Consider the following 10,278-nt stretch of genomic DNA (forward strand, 5'->3'; position numbering starts at 1 on the left):
CTTCATCAAATGTATGTGCACGCGAGACCACGTGCACAGGCTTCTGCTTATCAATTAGCAGGAAAAATAAGGAGGCCATGGAGCACTGGGTGAGAAGGACCTGGGAACTCTCAAATATCTTTGTCAACATTCGCAGCGACGATAAAATTCACCGGGTCTCTCAAATGGCCAAATCTCACCCCCAAGGCCAATTCAGGTGGTTTCTCTCTAGTAAGTTTCCCCAGGGGAAGGTGAGAGAGGGCGTTCTCTCCGTGGAGCTCCCAGACTGGCTGCCGCAGAGGAAGAGAGAGGCAGAAACCAGAGAAAGGTCCATCTCTCTTGGAGGGAGAGAAAGTTCCAGAATCAGCTTCTCAAGAACAAAGCAGCTGAACCGAATCCAGCAGAAGGATTAATGGCAGGGTGCAGCATCTCTCCTGACCTCGTGTGTCAGCCGGAGTTCTCCAGAAAAACAGAACCAGCATGACATGAGGATGAGACTTATTTTAAGGGACTGACTCACAGGATTGTGGGCACTGCCGAGCCCGACGCCCGCGAGGCAGGCTGGAAACGCATCCGGCGTTCACAGCGAGGACACGAGTTCGAAATCTGCAGGACTGGCCAGCAGGCTGGAAATCAGGTAGGAGCCGATGCTGCCGCCTTGAGGCGGAATCCCTTCCTCTCCAGAAACCTCCGATTCTGTTCTTAAGGCTTCCACCTGCTTGGAGGAGGCCCGCTCGCGTGATGGAGGGTGATCTCCTCTACTTGAAGTCAAGCGACGGTAGATGTTCGACACATCTGCTAAGGACCTTCACAGCAGCACCCCACTTGTGTTTGATTAAACAAGGGGTCCAGACAAGTTGACGCATAAGACTCACCATCACACCTCCGTGAAGAAATTAGGTTGGGCTTGGCACCGGGAAAGGTCTGTTCAGCCACAAGGAAACGGGAGGGGGTGAGCCCCCCAGGAAGATGCGACTGCACGTCTGGGACGTGTGAGGGCGGGATTCATCGCGCAGACGTCAGCCGAGTTTTTCCTGGGCACCAAGCACCATGCTTGAGATGGAACTTCTAGTCCAAAAAGGAAGACAGACAAGGAGACCGACACCGATGGTCCCTGCTTAAAACGACGATTATAATGTTATTAACCATTATATTTATTGACAACAAGCGATAGCACCGTAATGACCTCTCTCATTTGCATACCACTTTACAGTTTTAAAGCAGTTTTACAGCCACCCTCTCTCTCTCTGCATGCTCTCAGCCCTGTCGCACCGCTCTAGAGTCTTAATACAGTGTTTTGAGGTTTCAAAGCATCTCATTGAATGCAGTGAAAAATTTCGGGTTCTGTCGTCACCTGGCAAATTGGCAGGGCCAGGTGGCAGGTGCAAGACCACCATCGTCACCTTCTTCAGGTTTTGTGTGCGTGCGAAGGGAAAAGAAGTATGGTCTTTTGGTCTAGGGAAGGACGGGAAGGACAAGGCTCACATGTTAGAGGTGGGGAGCGATGGTCACTCTCAGATTCCAGGGAAGTCCTGGGCTTCCAGATCTTGCTAGGGACACATGTCAAGGGCACCACCAGTGTACAAGAAGGACAAACACACTTCGTACAAGTCTAGAAGGCCTGTGAAAAGAGGGTTGAAGATTGTAATTCCCCCTCAAATGTCATTGTCTCCTCCAAACTCGGTTGTATTTCAAAAACGTTCGTTGTGTGACATGTGCTCTTGACATTTTTCCTGCGACTTCTTTAAATTAGGATCTGTCCCGCCAAAAAAATACGTTAAATAATATAACCAAGGGTGGCCATTCCAACTTGACTGTGGAAGGCCCATAGACCAGGAAGAGGCAAATAGGATTTAGAAGCAGGAGAGCTGGAACCAAGTTCCAGCTCTGCCAACGATGACGGATGTCCTCTTCACAAGGCATCCACCCCGAAGGCCATGGGGGCTGGTGGTTAACACTCCCAGCTCTGGAGTCAGCCTACTTGGGCTCCAGTCCCAGCTCTGCCACTCGGGTTAGCTGTGTGACCTCAGGCAAAACGCTCAAGCTATCGGATCTCCTTCCATTATCAGTTAAATGGGTAACAACAGGTGCTTACATCTCGAGTCATCACGAAGACGAAGATGGTCAACACGATGCCCTCAGCGCCGCACCCGGCTTAGAGTCGGTGACTGGTTCTCTTTGCGTCTTCAGTGGAAACAATTATAACAGCACCGACTGTACCTGTTGCCCAGACTTACTGAAGAATCAAAATGAGAAGCTATGAGGGAAAGCCAGAGTAGGCCAGGCACTTTGCAGGGCCAGCTGTTATTCGATGAGCCATATTTAATTGGGTCGAGCTCTGAGACCAGGGCAAACCAATTCTGTGTAACAGGGGCTGTGTTCTCTCTCAGCGGCCCTCCCGCAAGCCTTCTCCTTCCTTTCTCTGCTCTTTCTCCCCAGCTTCCTGCCACTGACCTAAGCAGCTGTCTCGTCATCTCTAGCAAGTGAGACCAAGGGACATCAGTAACAACAGCACGATTCTACTGCTCCTTGTCCCCTGTCCTTTGCTTCTTGCCCAGAAGGCTGCCACAAAACATTCTCACCCAGCAAATAACAAGCCGTGAGCGGGGTGTTGGGGAGCAACAGGCTAGGAGGCTGGAAACCTGGTCCCAATGCTGTCCCCGGTGCCAGAGTCACATGGTCTTGAAGGAGCTCGTATTGTGTTTATTAATTGATTGGATGGTTTTCTGTATATTATGATGTTTTGACATCTTAAAAAAACTTTCCTGGAGGAAAAGAGACTTCCCCTCCCTGGGCTAGCCAATCCTTAGAGGAGGCAAAGGACCCAGCCTACTGCACGCCTTTGATATGCAAACTAGCCAGTCCAGACCCCTACCTCCTCCATCCTCCTCTGGGTCAGGTGTCAGGCAACTAGAGATGATCCTTGTAGCTGAGCCCATGGAAATTGTTCTAACTAAACCAATCCTAAACCATTCATTCATTTCACCCTGCCTTGCCTTTCCTGGGAAAATCCCAGCAAAGGCCGTGGCCTAAGCACACCGCCTCCTGCCTCTGTCTCCTGCCTCCTGACTGCTCTGGTGTTTTTCCACGTGGTCCTGCATGCCACGCCTCCCATCTCTAGGATCTGTGAGTGTAAAAATCTCTGTGTTGCCCTGGGCCTCGTCGGTGTCTCCAGACTGACCAGCACATAAAAGAACCCAAAATAAAGCCACTTCTCCCAGACAGGGCTTCTGTTTTCTCATTTCTGCTGAATGAAGATTTATCCGAGATATTGGTTCTCAGCCTTTGATCTAACACAACACCTGGCGGGGTCTGGAGGAAGGTCCAGGGAACAGAGAAAGGGCTTCGGACAGGCAGACCTGGGGTCTCAGCCCCAGCACAGATTAGGAAACCGTTTCCTCGTCTGTCGAGTGGAGATAGTAATAGTGACCTATCTCATAGGATTCTATGTGTAAAGGTTAAGGAGCTATGATGCGCAAGCTGTTAGAATAGTCTGCACCTAAGAAACACAGTAAATATTATCTGGCATAACTAACGATATTTAAAGTATTCCATATTATCTCATTCTGTCTCATATCCCTGAGCTCATTTAATTTTCTCAACAACCTTATGAACAGGGTACTAGTATTTTACAAATGAATAAACCGAGGCACAGAAAGGTCAAAAGGTTTGCCAAAAGCCATACAGTCGGTAAGTGATGAAACTAGGAACCAAACCAGTTCATCTGTCCCCAGAGTCCCTGCTCTTAAGCTCACATTATGTTGCTTTTGTTTTTTTTTTCCCATAACTCTACAAATGTAGATAAGAATTAGCCATGCAGAGAGACGAGCTCTGAGGTCATTCTCATCCAAGCACTCCATTACTGATCTGGGGGGGGGTAGTTTTCCAGACTGGTTTTGTCACCTTAGCCTGGCTTTCCTCACCTCTCAGCATACTTCAAACACTCTTTGCCTCCTAGATTGCTCGATAGGCATCCAAGCCACCAACTGGTTATAGCCGTGTCATCTGCCCTTTGGGGTTCTCTGTGCCATGTGAATGGACAAGCCCCATGCCTCTGAGTGTCTCCAGACAGAAGCCACATAAAAACGAACCAGACTTCATCTCTACGATTTCTGGATAAGTCAAGGGATTTCATCAGGGTCACCCTATTCCCACTGGAGTTCCCTAGACCTCCTCATTAGATACTCGAACGAGGAAAGCAGACCTAAGATAATTTCTAAGGTTTTGTTTTCTAGAGACCCCAAAGAGTGGGAAAAAAAAAAAAAAAGAAGACGGAAATGAGACTAAAACAAAGGAAAAATACTAACAATAATAACAACTTCTAATTCTAACAATTATGGAGCTCCTACTCACTTCCTGCATGTCACTGTTTAAATTAAGCCATGAGGGAGGAACCCAGGTAGCCAGGTCACCAAGAGAAAGGCAAGGGAGTGGCATCGAGCCAAACGTTCCCGTTCTACCCCCAAATCCATCAATCCAGTAACACATTCTATCCACTCAAGAAGACTTGGGGTGGGGAAAGAGGTCAAGAGTATTACACTAGTAGATGTCTGTCCACTTTGAAGGAAATATCAAGAGCGGAGAATACGTGCTACACGTATAAACCCATTTCTGCTACCAAGTTCTATCGTGGAATCTTTCGTAGTACCTGCTGGAGAGCTCCCTAAGGGTTCATCTTGCCTCATACTGTCCCTCCATCCTCTGCCCAAACATAATCAGGAAAAGGACATTGGACGACTTGTTTATAAGTACGAATAATCACCACTCACTTCCGAATAAAGAAAATGGGTTTCAAGGTGGTTTACAACATTCCGGCACAGTTAAGAGAGGATATGACAAAACTTCGGGCCATGATGAAATACCTGGTGCTAGATCATCCCTCTTGCTGAAAACAACGATAAGACTGGTTTATGTATATTAGGGGAAATATATTATTATTAATATATAATATACATCGATTATAATATATATAACATTTTCAGATATTGTACAAGAGTCATCTCAGGATTATGATGCCTGAGAGAAAATAAACTCATGAGATAAGTGCTACAATTTCTCTGGATTTCTGCCTGAAGGTGCTTTATGATCTACAGTACAGGAAGGTGAAGCCCAAGAAAACATGCTGGTGTTGTTGAATTAATGAGGCAGAAATCACGGTTTGGGGCCATCGTTTGGGGCACTGGAATTTGTGGGTTGGAGGAGGGAGGTGCATAAAAAAGGAAATTCCAGAATCTGCATACAGGTCCTTCTAAGTCTTCGACCATCTACAAAGCTGTGCATGTGCAGGAAAAAACCACACTGTGGTGACAGGTAACAACTACTGCGAAGCGGGAAGCTGAATAAAGATTTTGAAGATCACGCAGCGCTAGTAGATACTGACATTCTGAACAGCCAAGGTAGAGAGACCTCAAAAAAACTCTCCAGACACTCAGCTGAATTTACAGAAAGGCCATACCTTACAAACAAGGTTAAACTAGCCCTTAAGTAAAGTCTACATGAGACTCACAAAAACCAAGTTTAAAAACAATCCTCAAAGGGATCAGGCTAATCCACCAATACTTTCACCGACAGCCAAAACAAAACCCAACAATCTTTAAAGGAAGACAACAAAATCCAGACTCTCAACAATGTAATATCTAAATATCTAGCATATATATTATCAAAATTTACTGTTGAAAAGAAGCAGGAAAATATAACCAATGATCAAGAGAAAAAAGTCAGTTACACAGACACAGATATGACAGAGATTATAGAATTATCAGTAAATAATAAGAAACACATAAATACATTTAAGCTTTTAAATGAGAAAATAGACCTAATATGAAAATAGATGGGAAATATCTGTAGAGAAATTTTAAAAAGAAGTAAATGGAAATTCTTGAACTGAAATATAAAATATCTAAATGGAAAATTTTACTGAATAGTTTTATCAGCAAATTGGTCAATGCAGGGAAAAAAAATAGTAAAATGGGGGGAACGGGGCAATAGAAACTATTTAAATTGATACACAGAGAGAAAGGGGGTAAAAAAAATGAAAAGAGCTTAACTGACCTGTGAAACTATATCAGCTGATCCAATATAAGTATAGTTGGAGTCCCCAGAAGAGAAGTAGGAGTAGAAAAAAATATTGGAAAATTTAATGGCTCAAATTTTCCAAATTTGATAAAATATACCAACCCATACTCCAAGAAGTTCAACAAACTCCAAACAACAGAAATAAACATACTTTCAGACACATCGTAGTCAAATTGCCAAAAATGAAAGATAAAGAGAAAATCTTAAAAGCAACCAGAGGAAAAACTCCCTCACATAGAGAGGAACAATGATAAGAGTGACTACTGCTCTCATCAGAAATATGCAAGCCAGAATACAACGGAAAATAATGTTTTTAAAATGTTGGGGGAGTGGGTGGAATTTATATATTTAGAATACTATATCCAGCAAAGATATTCTTCAAAATGAAGACGAAATAAAAACATTCAGATAAACAAAATCTTAGATAATTCATCACTAGCAGAACTAAAACTCTTAAAATGTTAACAGGAATTCTTTATGTTAAAGAAAAATGATACTACACAGAAGCTTGAATCTACCCAAAGTATAGAAAAGCCCCAGAAGTTATAAACATGGGGGATAAATTCAAAAAACGGTTTTCTTGTTTCTCTATTTCCTTAAAAGATAACTAATTGTTTAAAGCAAAATTAAGAACACTATATTGCTAATTTGCAATTTATAACAGATGAGGAAGTACAATATATGGCAACAATAACACAAGTATGAAAAGGATAAATGGAAGTTTATCATTAGAAAGTTCTAACAGTCTATGTGAAGTGATGGAATATTAATTCATGATAGATTGTGATAAGTTAAAAACGCATATTACAATCCACAGAGCAACAATTTTCTAATAACACAAAGAGGTATAGCTGAAGAGCCAACATAGGAGAAAAAAAATCATATACTAAAAAAATACTCAAACCAAAAAAAGAGAGAGAGAGACAGAGAAACAGAGAGAGAGAGTAAAAAGAGGAACAAAAAACAGATAGGAAAAATAGAAAATAAATAGCAAGATGGCAGACTTCAACCCAACCACAACAGTAATTACATTAAACATAAATGGACAAAGTATTTCAATTAAAAGGCAGAGATTTTCAGACTGGAATAAAATACATTAAGACACAACTATTTGCTTTTCACAATAGATGCACTTTGAACAAAAAGGAAGAATATATCTTGAGTTTCTGGGAGTTTCTGGGAGATGAGGGAGAATACAGGGAACAATCTATATACAGCCACCCCAAGATAATCCAGGCATTCATGGGTCCCAGGAGCTCTAATGCAGACAATGAAGTCAGAACCTGAAAGCTTAATGTAGACACATGGAAGCTCAGGTGTCTACACCGAAGGCCAGCTGATTCTCTGCAAGATCCCAGCAAGCGTTGAAAATGAAGAGGACACAGGTCAGAGTGAGCTGTGCTCAGGCTCAGAGAAAAAAGTTTGGCAAGACTTTGGCACTGCATTAAGGTGAGAGTTTGCAAAACCAGAAAAAGACTGGCTAGTAAGGTGAAGCAAGAGGACCAGGCAAAGGACAGAGTGAGGATCTGAAGCGGGTCCGTGGGTCGGGACCATGAGCCATGGTGGAATAAGCTGGGATTTGACCGAGACCCTTCCTGAGACTCAACGCACACCCCTAATTTATCCGATTCTTAGCATTGCTGGAAACCCAAGTCTTTATTTCTTCATCTTCTGTAAACTATTTCACAGTGAATGTGTAGTCATGTAGAAAAACATATTCAACACTAAAGAAGAAAATATTTTCCGGAGGCCACCAAGCAGAGGGAGGAAAGGGAAGCAAAATCACGAAGCCTGGGTTCTGCACACGAAATAGACTCACGGAATTTTTACAAGTGAGCCAAAAAAAAAAAAATTGCTTCTGAGACTCCACAGAGCCAGGGCAAACAAAGAAGCACAGCAGGTCTCTCTGAGTGGTGGGTTGGGGACACAGCTGGACCAGCTCATAAGTCAACCAGAATGAAGACTAAAGATGGCGGGCATCTACTACCACAGCTGGAAAAACCTTCCCCCGGACAAGATCAGAGAAAAATGCCAGAGTCTGATATTTTGCTCACTGCATGTTTTCTTTTGAGAAGTCATTATGAAACATATTCTAGGTGCTGGGCACTGGGCTGGGCACAGGAGAATTGCGGTGAGCAAATTAAGAGCTCCCTGCCCTTGTATACCTTAGAGTCTGGCAGTGAGGCATGTATTTATTTCTTCTTGTTGGGCACCTAGATACTGTTCCGGATGCTGAGCTATAGCAAAGAACAAAGAATCACATAAATAAATGTCACAGGTGTCATGAGGGAACAACACAGATAAATTAAGAGACTGTGACATGGAATCTGGGACCTGACCAGCCCTTGAAAGAGAAGGGCTGGAGATTAGGAAAGGCAAATAGTGGCATTTGAATTGAGCTTTGAGGAATATGGAGAGGAGACTAGCCAGGTAGAAGATAAGGGACAAGTGCACATATGAAGGACATGAACTTGGAAGGCACATGATGTGTCTGAGTTGCAGAAAGGGCCAGCAGGGCTGAAGCCCAGGCTGTGAGGGTGGAGATGCTGAGCTTGAAAAGAGGACAACGGACAGACCAGGCAGGGTCGTGGTCCCCATGACAGATTCAGGACTCGATTCTAAGAGCCACGGGAAGCTGCTGACAGACGATTTTAAGCTGGGGGATGGTGCTGAAATCAGATTCTGGCCACTACATGGGGAATGGGTGCTGGGGGAGCAGCAGAACAAATAGAAAGTTCTTTTGGTAATCCAGGGGCGACACGAGGCAGCTTGAATCAAGACGGACGGGCTGCAGATCGAGATGACTGGACAGATGTAAGAAGATGTAAGAAGAAGCCAGAAAAACAGGCTTCGAGTATGCATTTCACCCCCTCCGCAGGAAAACTCAGATAGCCTCACATTCATCCAGGTGACACCCAAGGGCTTCCTGGCATGGCGGAAGAGGTGAGCACAGCGGTTAAGAGCGTACACGCGCAGTCGAGATCCTCAGCCTCACCCGGGGCCTCAATTTTCTCTATGACATCACCACACAGTGGGCTGCCATAGCACACACGAGCCCGTGTGACCTTCCTGTTCTCCCCACACGTCAAGCACCTGCTCGCCTCTGGCCCTTGGCACATACTGCTCCAGCTGCTCTTCCGCCAACAGGTCTCCCCTGGCCCCTGCCCTGACAGTCCTCCGGCAACGTGCAGCCCATCGCCCTCCTGTCACTATTTTCCTGCCGTGCTCATCGCATTCTATAAAACCTATTTATTTTTGTCTACGGCCATGCCACCCTGAACACGCCCGATCCCGTCTGATCTCGGAAGCTAAGCAGGGTTGGGCCTGGTGAGTACTTGGATGGGAGACCACCTAGGGAGACCACCTAGGGAGACCGAGTGTGGTAGGCGTAAAAAAAAAAAAAAAAAAATCTATTTATTTGTTTATCTTCCACCAAAATAAAAGCTCCATGAATGCAGGAGTTTTTACCTGCTCTGTTTGCTGTATCCATAGCATACAGTGCATAGTAGGCATTCAAAACATAGTTCTTTTATGAATAAATAAATCACGTTCAAAAATCACGTGGGCTGTATCCATTGCTCAAGAAATGAAAGCTATGAATCTTTTGACAACACCAATAATACGAATTTAAAATTTATCACCTAAATCCCTCCGCGACTCCAGCGTCCTGTTTGGAACAATTTCCGTGATCACGACCACTCCTCGTCTGAGCGTCCGTGGGGACAGATCTTTGTCGGTGGCCTATGCTTGCTAATTAAAACCACGACCCGACTTTTGCAATTAAGAAAGCAGAACCCCACAGCACTCTCGGTGTGCAGAAGGGCCACAGGCCCAGGAATTGGTGACATCAGGAAAGGCGAGCTCGCAGAGGCCCCCGTGACCCGCCGTCCTCCTCAGAACCCACGTTACGGTCGCGGGGGTTTGTCTGAGGTTAGGGACTCGGAGCGGCGTCTTCACCACTCCCCAGCGCATTGCGTCCTTATTTATGTTGCTATTATGTGGAAGGAGCTGGAATTGGAGAGAAGGTAAATAGGACATCTTGATTCTGAGTTACATTTTCCCGCAGCACAATTGAAACACCATTCATTCTATTCTTACTGCATTGATCGGTAATTTTCATTTTCTAATTTCAAATAAAACCTCTTGCCGCAGTCAAAGCGATCCGCTCCCGAATGGAACTTCACAGTTCATTTTAGCTTCATAGCTTAAAGACGTTTTTTTACC

At 44.6% G+C, this 10,278-nt stretch overlaps 1 pseudogene; it reads left to right on the top strand.

Moving 5' to 3' along the window:
* Positions 1 to 9,311: 9,311 nt before the first annotated feature.
* Positions 9,312 to 9,443, top strand: LOC111745762 (annotated as a pseudogene).
* The last annotated feature ends 835 nt before the right edge of the window (positions 9,444 to 10,278 follow it).

Source organism: Pteropus vampyrus, unplaced genomic scaffold (genome assembly GCF_000151845.1).
Source record: "Pteropus vampyrus isolate Shadow unplaced genomic scaffold, Pvam_2.0 Scaffold164, whole genome shotgun sequence".
Lineage (NCBI taxonomy): Eukaryota > Metazoa > Chordata > Mammalia > Chiroptera > Pteropodidae > Pteropus > Pteropus vampyrus.